The sequence below is a fragment of the Protopterus annectens genome, chromosome 5.part0, assembly GCF_019279795.1.
Source record: "Protopterus annectens isolate FY-2018-M chromosome 5.part0, PAN1.0, whole genome shotgun sequence".
NCBI classification, from domain to species: Eukaryota; Metazoa; Chordata; order Ceratodontiformes; family Protopteridae; genus Protopterus; species Protopterus annectens.
Genome location: NC_056735.1, coordinates 1,879,850,252 through 1,879,865,574, shown reverse-complemented (window position 1 = coordinate 1,879,865,574; position 15,323 = coordinate 1,879,850,252).

Below are 15,323 nucleotides of genomic sequence, written 5' to 3'. Positions count from 1 at the left end.
ATATGTGTCTAAGAGTTTGGGGATGCTTTTTTGATTCCTTACATGTATTTGCATTCATGGTTATGCAGGCGGGTAGGGTGCTCACTTGTGCAGTTCCTCAAGTGAATGATTCTTAGGCATGTAGATTTCTTCTTATTAATTCATTTCAGTGCCTTGCAGAGTATGCATGGTGATGAATCACATAAATGCCAAGCAGAGCAACTCATGCTGCTTTGCTCAGCCGTCAGCATATCTGGGAATTCTACCTATTATCTTTTTTATTTCCCTCCTCTTACCCCCTGTGGAGCTTCTGATTATTCTATCTGGCCTCTGGTCCCACTCCTACTCTACTCTGGATTCCAAAACTAATCCTTACTGATACCCTCCAGATGTAACCCTTTACCAAGTGAGTAACTGAGATGATGACATCTGAGGCCTCTAGTTTCGGCAAAATGGTATACAGGCGCTGGGTTTTCCTAAGCCCTTCCCCCTGGGCATCAGTTGTTTCATTAATCTCCCCACCTAACCCTATCAGTAGCCTGGCCCTGAGTCTACTCCCAAACTCTGGTCACTAGCTGCGGAATACGACCTCTTATCTTTTTACAATGGTATTATAATTTATCACCACTAAAAAAAAAAAAAAAAGAGTCCATTTAGTGAACCACATAGCCACTTTTAATGGTTATTTTAGAATCACTGCATAATAATTTGTGTTATCTGAGTTACAGCCAAAAACATTATACATTATGACACAGATGTATAACTAGATATCAACATAAGAATTATTTCCTATTACATCAAATTTTTTAACCATTCTTATTTTTTTGTTAGCAGTTCAGTTAACCCATGTAGTCATATAAACACAATAAATATATGGCATAGTGAAGTAAATACATAACAGTGTCAAGACTTTCTGTCATGAAGTCAGTGAATTATTTAATAACCATTTGCAATGTGCTACTTTTACTTGGTAGTTATAATATGGTAATTTGTTTCAATAATACTAGCATGCGTTGGCCAATGTACCAGCAAATTTAGCAAACATCTGTTTATTAAAGAAGGTTAAACTTACATTCTTGTTCCAAAAGTGATGTCATTATATATTTATTTACTTAAGTGCCTTTTTTAGAATTACATCTATGTTATATCATAAGAAAAAAACAATGAGTTGTAATGTCCTTATGAACTGCAAAACTCAAAAATAAATCATTTTGAACCTATGTTTACAATACAGTGCAGTTAGGTAAAGCTGGACATTTTTCTAGAAACTCTTTTCTTTCAACATATTATTAAATCTTGTGTAAGATTACAATGGACAGTCATAGGCATTAGTGTATTGTACAGTACAATCTGTTTTCATAACAGCAAGCCTTTTGTTTTATACAGACATCGGTTTGGCAAATGACTGTTTTAAGAACCCAACCATTTTAGTAATTCTGTAAACTAACATTGTTATGTTACCCAGAGGAAAAATAAAAATGCCATCTCGGAATTGTTTTAGCAATAAATTAGTTGTGATTTTTTTGTATAGATCCCTGCATTTTTAATTTCCTCAAAATATTTTATGCGACATTATTTTATCAGCTTTATTTAAATACTCAAGATCAACTAATGCTTACAAAATTACTTTTGATAATTTTTCACTGTAAGTTAACTTCTAAGATGTGCACAGTCATATGCACCAAATTATTAATATGCTGTACTTTTTGACTTGGCTCTCACACTGTAAATTCTTTTCCACCCAAGACACAAATACACTCTTAAAAGGCCTGTCACAGACCAATAACTGGTGCCAGAGTCACAGTCTAAAAATTCAATGCTGAAAAGTACATTATAGTATATTTCAGTAGACAGCCACCCACGCAAATTATTACATTGATAATACACCACTTAAGAGCAGACATAGTAGTAAGGGATTTGGGAATGCATGCAGGCAGTGTACATTAGTAAAGAAATCATTCTGTGTTGCACAACTTATCAGCAAGGGTATGCCATTTAGGTCCAAAGATCTCAGTGCTGAGTTGTACTCTGCCCTTATAAGACCAGTCATTGTCATAAACTACAATGCCGCCTTCAGCATATCCAACAACTTGAGAGTCCACAGGGGTTCCTCATAAAAAGAATACATGGCTTAGAAAACAAGTCTGCCCAAAGAATTGTCTATATATACTTGATTTTTTACAGGCTGCTGAGAGGTGATCTATGCATGGCCTGCAAAGCATCCTCTGATCCAGCCTTAATGGACCTGTTGCATATCCATAAAACAAATAGCATAAGAAACACCTCATCCAGGGACAAAAACCTTGCCTAAAACATATATAGGACATGCTGGAGGGGCCGGTATATGTCTCAGAGGTGACCCCTTGTCTGAAACAGCCTTCCCATCCATATGATGCAAAGTTCTTACTTGTACTTATTCAAGCAAAACTTGGATTAGTTGATGGGGAATCATAAATTTACCCTGGGTCAGGTACCTATGTCTCTGTTAAAGGGAAGAAGCTTGTAAATGTTCAACCACTCATGCCTAAGTTTACATACCTTCCACAAAACCTAAGGCACCACTAACTTTCTAATATTTCTGAGAAGTATGGCTAAGCTTAGAAAGGCCCTTTAGGACCATTAACCTGCTATTTTCCTATGATCCTATGATCCTAAATCTTGAGAAGAGCTTTGAACCCAGATTACTGGAGGCAGTTTCAAAAGTTCCAGCCCATATACCATGGACCCTAATCTTGCTTCATATATAGTCCCTTTGGCATCATGTCACAATTCTCATACCCATTTTCCTTCCATGAGCACTTCTTCTTAATTTTCAATAAACCATGAGGATTTTCAGTGGCAAAATTGCCTTGCTTGCTAAAGAATACATTCATTCTGTCTCTGATTTTTGTTCACATCCCTTTGCAAGTCCACACCATTCCATCTTTGAAACAAAATAGAAGTCAGTGGTTTGTATCACTGTCTGAATCAACACAACTTCATACCTATCCATCTCTGCAATGAACCAGGAGTTAGTGGTTTGTATCACTGTCTGAATCAACATAACTTCATACCTATCCCTCTCTTCAGTGAACCAGGAGTCAGTGGTTTGTATCACTAAATCAACACAACTTCATACCTATCCATCTCTGCAGCGAACCAGGAGTCAGTGGTTTATATCACTGTCTGAATCAATACATCTTCATACCTATCCATCTCTGCAGTCAACCAGGAGTCAGTGGTTTGTATCACTGTCTGAATCAACACAACTGCATGCCTATCCATCTCTGCAGTAAACCAGGAGTCAGTGGTTAGTGTCACTGCCTGAATCAACATAACTTCATACCTATCCATCTCTGCAGTGAACCAGGAGTCAGTGGTTTGTATCACTGTCTGAATCAACACATCTTCATACCTATCCATCTCTGCAGTGAGCCAGAAGTCAGTAGTTTGTATTACTGTCTGAATCAACACAACTTCATACCTATCCATCTCTGCAGTGAACCAGGAGTCAGTGGTTTGTATCACTGTCTGAATCAACACAAATTCATACCTATCCATATCTATGGTGAACCAGGAGTCAGTGGTTTGTATCACTGTCTGAATCAACACAACTTCATACCTATCCATCTCTTCGGTGAACCAGGAGTCAGGGGTTTGTATCACTGAATCAACACAACTTCATACCTATCCATCTCTGCAGCAAACCAGGAGTCAGTGGTTTATATCACTGTCTGAATCAATACATCTTCATACCTATCCATATCTGCAGTGAACCAGGAGTCAGTGGTTTGTATCACTGTCTGAATCAACACAATTGCATACCTATCCATCTCTGCAGTAAACCAGGAGTCAGTGGTGTGTGTCACTGTTTGAATCAACACAGCTTCATACCTATCCATCTCTGCAGTGAACCAGGAGTCAGTGGTTTGTATCACTGTCTGAATCAACACAACTTCATACCTATCCATCTCTGCAGTGAACCAGGAGTCAATGGTTTGTATTACTGTCTGAATCAACACAGCTTCATACCTATCCATCTCTGCAGTGAACCAGGAGTCAGTGGTTTGTATCACTGTCTGAATCAACACAACTGCATACCTATCCATCTCTGCAGTGAACCAGGAGTCAGTGGTTTGTATCACTGTCTGAATCAACACAACTTCATACCTATCCATCTCTACAGTGAACCAGGAGTCAGTGGTTTGTGGCACTGTCTGAATAAGCACAACTTAATACCTATCCATCTCTGCAGTGAACTAAGAGTCAGTGGTTTGTATCACTGTTTGAATCAACAAAACTTCATACCTATCCATCTCTGCAGTGAACTAGAAATCAGTGGTCTGTGTCAGTATCTGGATCAATGGCTTTCTAGAGAAGTACAGCAATAATTATGGTGGACATAAGGGAGGAATACAATAGTTATAATTAATATATGTATTTTGTATATCTTAAGCAGAAAATGCTTCATGTTACAAAGATTTTCTTTTCTCGTGATCCTTTCCCACTATTAAACTGAAGTTTTGTTTTCCTAATAATGGGGAAGTTTTAACATGTACAGCTATTTACAATAGTTTTTTTTTTCTTATGAACAGTAACATTCATCTTTCTTCTCTTTTTAGATAAAGCATATAAAGCATTGTAATTAGAAACCTCCTTGAAACATTGTAGCTTCAGGGTGCATCTCTGAAGCACAATATACATTGTAACATTGTGCTGTTAAAGCAGTTGGCTCAATTTATAATTTACAGTTTTGTTTATTATTGCAGTCAAGCCCTAATCACAGTATCTAATAAAAAAGAACCGTTCAGATGAGACATTAAACAAAGCTCCCATCGGTTTGAGTTCACTCGGGTGGATATAAAAGATCCAATAGCACCTATGAAAAAGAGTAAGATCCTTTATTAAAATCTATAATATACATTATATATATATATACAACATATACAAATTATTTACAATTATTTACAAATATTTATACATTTTACCTTATTTATAATGCTTTTTAATACAGTAACATTTTTTCCTCCAATTTCTTAATTCCCCCACTCTTTCTTCCACAACCAACACTGCGTTTTTTTCAAAATCTCTGATAATATCCATTTTCCATTATATTTTATCTCATTCATCCTTTCATTCCAAATGATCCATATTATACAACACTTTTTTATAACCGTAATACCAGTATTCTATCATGTCCATGTTTTAATCACGATAACACCTATATTCTATCATGTCCATATTTATGTCTTTTATACTTGTCAAACTTTTTATGTTTTCCTTTTTGCATATTTTCTTCCATAACTGTGTTCCTGTTTCACATTCTAAAAAAAGGTTCAGTAGTCTTTACCTTACTACAATAAATACAAATTATTTCTTCAGTTTTTATATGGCATATTTGTCTTTACTGGAAGCTTATTTGTCATTAATCTCCTCAAAAATCTGTACATTCAAAATATTTCTCATATCTTTCTAATCTTGCTTTTATACCTTTTGTAGAATAAAGACAATAGACTTCCTCTTGTTCAGTAGCTTTATTACACATGTGTAGGAGCCTCTGAAAAATATTAGGGCGACTCCCAGAGTAAACAAAACCTGTAGCTAATATAGACTATAAAATGCTGACTCATTAGAAAAGTAATACTGAACAAATAAGAACACTGGAAGCATGGTTAACCAATAAGGGCATTCCCTGTAGCTCTAAAGTTACATGATGTCATTATATCTCTAGGCAGAAAGAGAAAAATGGATGCATTTCCATATATAGACATGTTTACTACTTTCAGACGATCCCTTTTCTAAGTAATTTTCTACTATGTGCAGAATGTCACGTCTCTATGTACAGTGCATTTCAGGTTTATGCATTTTGTCACATACCCATACTTTCTAACAGATTTACATTTTCCTTCATACTTTACACTTTTATTTTTTTCTCTCAGATGTCTCCATGGAAAGACATATTAGTATATATTCATTATATTAACATACCACTTCCTTCAATTTTCTCTGCATTATTCATACTGATTTTCCACAATACCATTTTCTCTAGATATAGTCTCATTTCCACACTTAAATATCCTTTCCCTCTTTTTAAATACTTAAATCTCTCCCAACTTTCTTTATATTTTTCTTTCATTATCCTCATTATCAATCTATTTTCTTTTTTTCCCTTTAACCATGTCAATACATTATATATATATTCAATGATACTATATGCTCAGTTGCATGAATTAACCCCAATCCTTCTTCATGTTTTTTAACATACAGTATCCCTCTCTTAACTGTGTTCAGTCTTTATCCCTGTATAAATGTAAACAAGACTGACATTAATTCTTTCTCATACTCTCTTAGCACTATAAACACACTTTCTAAATATGCTATTTTGCCCAATATAACTAAGTTAATTAAATATGCTTTTCTTCCTAAATGTTAGTTTATACGTTCTCCAAAACATACAAATATTTTTATTTTGTCAATCATATTCTTCCAATATATTACTCTCTGTTCTTTACCAAATTATATAAATAAATGGTCTGGGCACACTGGAACAGGCTATAAATAATTTAATTTAATTAATAAAACACTCAAATACAAGCGCTTTCACCCTGCTAAGCGCTGGGCTTTTTCAAGTAGAATGAAACAGACCATTACAACTATAACAACTATAAATACTTCCATTTAAAAAAGGCACCAAAAACTCCTTAAAGAGATACAACTTCTTTCTTAACAAGACTTCCTTTAGTTAAAAACATTTAATAAAAAAATCAAAAGTGTTTGTAATATAACTGATTATAATTGATTATAATAAATACACACATGAAAAAACATACTTTATCTCATTATACACTAATAAAAAATGTAAAACCATCAATAAAATTCATAATAGTTGTACCAAGGAAAATATATATACACGTTTAAATTTTACTCTACACTTACACTCCTATTTTCTTTGCTTTTTTTAATTAAATATGGTTTAATTGATATGTGGTCATTAAGTCCTGGGGGGTTAGTTGCATTCAGTTTGATTTACCAATATGTTTCTCTACAACACAACCAGTTTTCCCAATCACCACCCCTAGGATCAACCAGTACTTGTTCTAAAATTCCAAACATAAACCCTCTATGGGTAGTTTCTGTGTGTAGGTGTTTATACAATGCGTTGTTCATATTTTTCCTTTTTATATTGTAGGTATGCTCATATATTCTTTTATTTAGGGTCCTTTTAGATTTTCCTACATAAAAACAAGGGCAGTCCCTGCATATTGCTAAATAAACTATACCCTTAGTATGACAGTTGCCCTTTCTGAAAGTGACCTGACTTTTCAAACTATTCTCCAACACTACTTGCTCCTTTCTATAATGTACCTACAATAATCATGCCTACCACATTTTTTAGTCCCAGTGACTATCTGTTTTTCCACAGCCTTATTATTCCTCTCAAATAATTTCTTTAAGTTTGTCCCTGTTTTATATACATATCAGGGTTCATTACCTATCCTATCCACAATCTCCTGATTGTGTTTTAACATTTTCCAATTTACTATTTTTTTAAAATCACTAGAAAAATTATTATACTGAATTACCAAGGCCCTCCCAAAATAGTTTTCTACTACCTTATTAGTGGTGGATTTATCTAATTTATACTGGGTGTTACCCAATAGGGGTGTAAACCAATAGGGGTATACATTTAGTTCCCCATCCCCTAATAATTTCATTTCCTATTTCCACTATTAAGATATTGGTGCATCCTCTACCCCTGAAAAATTGTAAAATTAAATCAATTTCAGAGAGGAGATCATTCTTTTCTGAGGTCATTCTGGACGCCCTGACCATCTGACCCTTAACTATACTCCTCTTCTGCTTCCATGGGTGTGCACTTGTGAATGGGAGGTAAGAATTACTAAATGTATCCTTGCGATGTATTTTGGATTTCAGTTTACCTTCATGTTTTTCAATTTCAACATCCAAATAGTCTATTTTATTAAAACCTAGTCTATGTGTGAACTTCAAAAAAATGTTTTTTGTTGGAGAATATTTTGAAAAGTCAGGTCACTTTCAGAAAGGGCAACTGTCATACTAAGGGCATAGTTTATTTAGCAATATGCAGGGAATGCCCTTGTTTTTATGTAGGAAAATCTGAAAGGACCCGAAATAAAAGAATATATGAGCATACCTACAATATAAAAAGGAAAAATATGAACAACACATTGTATAAACACCTACACACAGAAAGTACCCATAGAGGGTTTATATTTGGAATTTTAGAACAAGTACTGGTTGATCCTAGGGGTGGTGATTGGGAGAACTGGTTGTGTTGTGGAGAAACATATTGGCAAATCAAACTGAACGCAACTAACCCCCCCAGGGCTTAATGACCACATATCAATTAAACCATATTTAATTAAAAAGGCAAAGAAAATAGGAGGTTAAGAGTAGAGTACACAAGAACAATACATTTTAAACGTGTATATATATATATATATATATATATATATATATATATTTTCCTTGGTACAACTATTATGAATTTTATTGATGGTTTTACACTTTTTATTAGTGTATACCAAGATAAAGTATGTTTTTTCATGTGTGTATTTATTATAATCAATTATATGACAAACACTTCTGATTTTTTATTAAATGTTTTTAACTAAAGGAAGTCTTGTTAAGAAAGAAGTTGTATCTCTTTAAGGAGTTTTGGCGCATTTTTTAAATGGAAGTATTTATAGTTGTAATAGTTGTAATGGTCTGTTTCATTCTACTTGAAAAAGCCAAGCACTTAGCAGGGTGAAAGTGCTTGTATTTGAGTTAGTTTTATTAATTAAATTAAATTATTTATAGCCTGTTCCAGTGTGCCCAGACCATTTATTTTTGTGGAGTTATTGGTTATATGGTCTGTGTGTTTTATTTTTCCTGTTACCAAATTATATGCCTAAAATTTCTCTCTCTCTTCTTTATTAAACTGAATACCTTCTATTTTACCTAGTGATCCTAGTCCTTTACTCTTTTCCTTATTAATACTTAAACTTATCACCTTTAATACTTGAATAGGATTTCCAATATTTATTTTCATCCATTCTTCATTTTTCATAATTAATACTATATAATCTGCAAAAGAAACAATTACTGGCACTTGAATTCCTTTTACTGTGCAATATTCAGCTTCCCTCAAAGTTAACTTTATTTCATTAAGCACTACATTCATAATTAATGCAAATAAGATACTACTTGCTGTACATCCCTGTCTTATACAACTTCTTATAGGATCATAGAATCATAGGAGATTACTAGGTTATCGACCCAGAGGTCATTTTAAGCCTAGCCATTTCAACCCAATATAATACCATAGAGGTACTAGTCAATACCCAAGATTGAATTTAATGATGCCTGCCCATGTCCAGGTGAGTTGTGGGTGCTATCACTGGTAAGAATTTGTGGTGTCCCATTGACTCATCCAGGTTCCTCCTGAACAGTGCCATACAAGTGCTCTGTTTCACATGAATTGGTATCCTGTTTCAAAGATGCAGCAGTCTCTGGGAGATAACTCTGTCCTTCCAGCATGTTGCAGGCCATATTTCTATCAACTCTTTTAACCAGCCAGTTATGATTAATCTGACTTTATTCTCATTGCATACTAAAAAATATATTAATTATTTTACTTATGTTATATCCATCTAAAATCTCCCACATTTCATATCATATATTATCAAATGTTTTGCTCACATCTCCTGTTAAGATTCTAAGCTCTGCATTTCTATCTATTGCATCATCTACCACTTCCCTTTTTATCATCAAAAGTTCCTGATTCCTTTTTCCTTTTATGCTAAATCTTGTCATTCAATAATTTATTTACCTTGCTTTCTACTCATCTCTCCATTCAATTTTTAATATCTATTTTTTTCAACTTTTCCATATGAATTTCATCATTCCCATACATATTATTTTATCTTCAGTTCCTTTCTCTAATTATTGAGTACCTCTAGAAAATATTTTTTTCATTCTAAAATATCTTTGTGCATTAAATATTCAACTCCATCCAATCCTGTAGCTGATTCTACATTTACTATATTCTAAACATGTACAAATTCTTCAATTGATATCTTTTTCTATTACTTTATTATCTTCTTCCATTAATTTCTTTAATCACCATGTATATCCGCTATTAGTTTTACATTCTGAAAATGTATTCATAATATGTTCTTTTATTACAACCATTATTTCATTCTGGGTATTTACCCTCTTTTCTTTCTCATTCTTTAATTCTCTTATTACTCTCCTATTTTGTTTTACCGAATTACTTAGGTAAGATAACACTTCCTCTTTCTTTCCTTGTAAAAATATATCCGTTTAAATAAGTTTTTTAATTTTTCTTCATTCGTTTCATATAAATTTTTCCCACAAATCCTTCACTATTACTTATTATATCTTTAAATGTTTGATAACTGATAAAATTATAATTATACTTATCTTGTGATCTTTTTACCTTTTGCCATTCTAAAACTACTTTCTTATATATTTTTTTAAATGTACCCACCAACTTGTCCAGTCCTTACAAAAACATTCTCATATCTATATCATCTGTCCATAACTGCATAATCATTTTTCTTACTTGTCCAGTTAATTCTGTCTCATTTATTCTTTTAATACCTATACCTATTTTTATGTATCCTTTTTTTCTTGCATCTCTATCCGTATTGCTACATGATCTGAAAACCCTGTTATTTTTATCCCTTAATCTATCATTTTTAAACTCTCTGATCTCATAAAAGAATCAATTTCTGTTCTCAAATTACCTCTTTTATATGTTCAGTGCTTATTGTCCCATAAATACAACTTTCCACTTTTTATTATCTCCGAAATTACCTTCACATCTGCCTCTTCTCATTTGTCTTAAGTAACAATTAAAATCTCCCACCAATACCATTTGCATATTAATACTAACATAATTAAGAATCTTACTAAACATTATTTCCCTTTGTTTCTGCAAAACATAAGCATACATTGAAATAATTCTATACACTTGGTTTTTCCATCTTACATCTAATATTGTCATTCTCCCTAATGTCACTGATGTATAATGTAAAATTTCTATAGATTTTTTTACTTAACATTGTTATATCTGAACACTTGTCATCTCCTATATTCCATATAACTTTACCTTACCATAATTCATTCACTCATCTCTTTTCTACTTCTGTTACAATTATTGTGTCTAATAATATTAAAATATCCACATCAAACGACCTACATCATTCTGACATGCCTAACCTTCTTTTAAAATTCTTTATACTGTTCATACTTATAGCTAATATGTTCACTTTCTGAAATAAATACTTATTATTTCATCCTTTTCCTTTTTTATTTTCTCCTAAATGTATATTTTTAAATTTATGTTTTCTATCCTTAACTATTTTTTCCAGTGGAATTTATTTTCCTTTTAATCATCACTGTCCCCCTCTTCACTCAAATTACTAATCTCACTGTCCTTTTCTTTAACTTACTTTTGTGTCCCTCATTTGTTCTTAGCTCTTTAACCTTTACCATTATATCTTCCTTTTTCTTATTGTCTTGCCCCATTTCTATATGATGCTCTATAACATTTTCTTTTACTTGGTCTCCTTTCTGTTCCCTTATTTCATTTCCATTTACATTACAATCCATCCAGCCATGAATGCTCCATTTGCTCACATTTTATACATTTTTGTTCATGTCTTTCTGCTTCATGACCTATTTTTCTACAAATAAAACACTTTATTTTATCATAATTACTAATTAAATGGTCAGTCTTACCACAACAAAAGCATGCCTTTGGTTGACCCCAATATTTCACAAACCCTCTATTTCCATCTACATTAATTATACTAGGTACATGTATTATGTTTTCATTTTTCATTTGCAAAACAATACCATATTCTCAGCCCCCAGTCCATAAACCTCTATTGTCATAAACATTTGTAATGTCCATAACATCTTTGCATCCAGTTTTTAAATAGTCTCTCAAAGTCACTTTTTCTACTTTATTACAAAATTGCACAAACATTTTCTTTTTTGCCTCTCTATTAAATGCTTGTATAACATATAAATTCCAAAGATTAGCATTTTTTTTCATATTGTTCTAGAATTTTTTCCATACACTGTCCGGTTTAAAAAAAATGTGAATAAATGCCCTTACCTCTCTGGGCGAGATATTCAATGGTGCAATCATATTGTCTCATATTTCCTACCTCTCAAGTTCCCTTTCCTTCCTGATGCTTATTTTACATGATCCTTTTTTTTTCATCTCTGTTTTCTTCTCTTCCTTTTTCACCTTCTCTAAAAGTTTGTGTGGATGATTTTCTTGTTTCTCTTTTTACATCTTCTATTTCTTCTTCTTGCATCCTCTCCATTATCTCACCCCACAATACTGCTTTCTCACTTTCTGGCTCACTCTGCTCAATTAAATCTTTCAAGATGACATCCTGTGACCCTCCTGACTGGAGGGTTGTAGCAATACACTCTGATTGCAACTCAGCCTTTCCCTCAAATAACTTTAACTAAAATAAAATTTCTGTGTCATGTGAAGGTTCGACATTCTTCACTAGCAACTCCTTCCATTCATCTATCATCTTGTCTCTTTTCTTTTTTCTCCTTTGTCTCCATTTTATTTACTACATCCTCTGGTTGAAAACTCTCTTGCAGAGGTTTGGCTGCCTTCTGGTTTACTCCAGCTATATCTTCTCTGCTTGCAACGTAACTTTCATACACACCGTTACCCTCCATACTGCTTCCTGCTTCTCTGAGCTGCCTTCATGCTTAGACTAGAAGAAGGAAGTGTTGCTAACAATCGCACCTCCATACAAAGAGTAGGAGAGGTTCCCCAATGCCTTGGCCAAATTTTTCCCAGTAGTAGAAATACCACTTCAGGTCTCTCCTGAAAATAGGCTATAACTTAGTGGGACTGACCTGGTCAAAAAATGAAAAAAAAATACGTAAAACAAAGACAAACAGTGTAAATATTGTGGATAAACAGAAAGACAAATAATTTAAATGCTTTTAAAAATAGATGTGAAGTATGAAAACTAACAGATTGTATTTAAGTATATCCTCCTAAAAGGTGGCATTTCGCAGACCTGATAAATGAAGCATCAAAATCACATGCTCAAAGAGAGGATGATAGAATGTTTCACAGGACAGGTGCAAGATAAGCTAAACAATGTGAAATGTTTCAAGGTGCATCCTGGGTGCAGGGTGCTGAAAACTCCTTCTGATAGACAATACAAATGTAGCTGAACAAGGAAAGGGTCAATTGGGTACCAGGATTCTTTGCATATCAAGGGTTCTCAGCACCCACTCCTCCAATAAGTATGTCGATGGCATGACTGAAGTCCATGCTGGAGTGAATGATCTGTCACAAAAGGCCATGAAAGGCATGCAGAAGGACTTACTATATATGCTTTAGTCAAGGACAAGACTCTCATTTTGAGTGGTATTCTCCCCTCACCTAGAATGATGTCTAGATCCAAGTAACATAAACACATCAAAGATGCAAGAATAGCTGGCACCAGCATTATAGTAGCAGGTCGCTTTACTTCTTTGTTTATTACAAAGTTTTGTGAATGCTGGACTTTAGCTAATTGACCTGTTTTTATAATAAGCAAAGAAGTGAAGACAGCCTGCTACTCTCAAGCTGAGGTCAGCTGTTCCCCTTGCATCTCTAATTGTGTTTATATACTTGTTCACCCTGTGGTTCAAATTTTGCATATGCACAGGGGTCATGGATGCAAGCTTGAATTTACCAGAACCACTGGTAGTCTTTCTCTTTTTAATTCATGAAAAAGATAATGGCATTCAATAAATGGCAAAATAACTAGTGTTATTTCAAGTGGGCCCTCTATGTATCTCCCTGGGAAGACATGATCAATAAATCTTACTTGCTTTGCAAAGGATGTTCTCCACTTCTTGTTCAATGGCTTCTGGATATTGTTCAAATTCTTTGTTGCCCCTATTGTGACTTTTTTTAGGTAGAGTTCATCTAATGAACATATCAGCCTAACTAACAAGTCATAAATGGGACAACATCAAGGTTGCAGCTGCTAAACCCAAGAGAGCAGTGCTTCCCTATAATTCTATGGTTCTTAAGGGATATTCCTATCATCCTATTCCACTGGTAAGGGAGGAGAATCCCATTCCCAGTGCATCAGAAGCACAACTTCTCTTTTTCTTCTTAGTACTTTCAAACATTTTTGACCCTTTCCAACTTTGAAACCATCTTGACCAGGACCTCCTCCTTGTCCTTTCCCATTGTTAAGTTTGCCTCAGCATGCCATTAGTTTATTATTGGCAAAAGACCCAAAGGTAGTGAGGAAGTGGAGGAAGTGGCTGCACCTTTCCAACCAGGCAATATTCTGACCTTGACTTGAATTGAGTCATGTTTCCCATTCTTCCCTTCTTCTACACACACTGAGCCTACCCCTGTGATTTACTTACCCTCCCTGTCCTCTAGTTCCTCACTGTGCCTGCAGTGATTGCCTCCAGCTCCTGTAAAATGAAAACTGAATATGTCTTGGACCACATCAGGCAAATGTACCCTATGCTTACAGAAACAGATAGCATTCCTGCCCTCCAAATTCAGATTCTAAAACGTGCCCTTTCTCCATCTGAGTTACTGTAAGTCCTCAATGATTCTCTATCATACATTGCTGACCTTTCCACTGTAGGCACCACTTGTAGATATTTGCATCCAGCTATTTCCTACTAGTCAACAGTTTAGCCAATCTTTCTTACCAATATACTAAGGAATCTCCAATGAACCATACTACTCTATCACCAGCACAATATAGAAGCTGCTTAGAGCTGGCAAGAACCTTTGTTAATATACATAGGTTTACTATTGAAACCTGGAAACTGTGTGGGTTGACCAGTCACGTGGTCAACCAGAAATTCTGAATCCAGAACAATGAAATTCCAGCCAGATCGAAACTGAATACATCGACATCTGTAGTTTGATGTATTTGACATAGCAGGAGGTGATGTCAGTCACCCATGCTATGCACCTTCACATACAGTGACATTCCATAGTCAACAGAACGTGTATTTTACTATTTTACAGGGGGGCAAGCCCCCATGCAACCCCCACACCCCCTGCAACATATATATACCAACTCCAAGATCGCACTGCAGTGAGGAAATGGGCTAATTCCCTGTTTTTCACTGAACCGCGATCTCAGTGCCTAATGCTAAAATCAGATACTCGAACTACACTACCCATTTGCTGTAATGTAGTCTATCTATTTTGAGTCAGCATTCTGCCCATTTGAAAACTGCCTTTTGACCACATGCCATTCGACAGCAGTGACTTCATGTATTTAATTGTAAACCTATATATG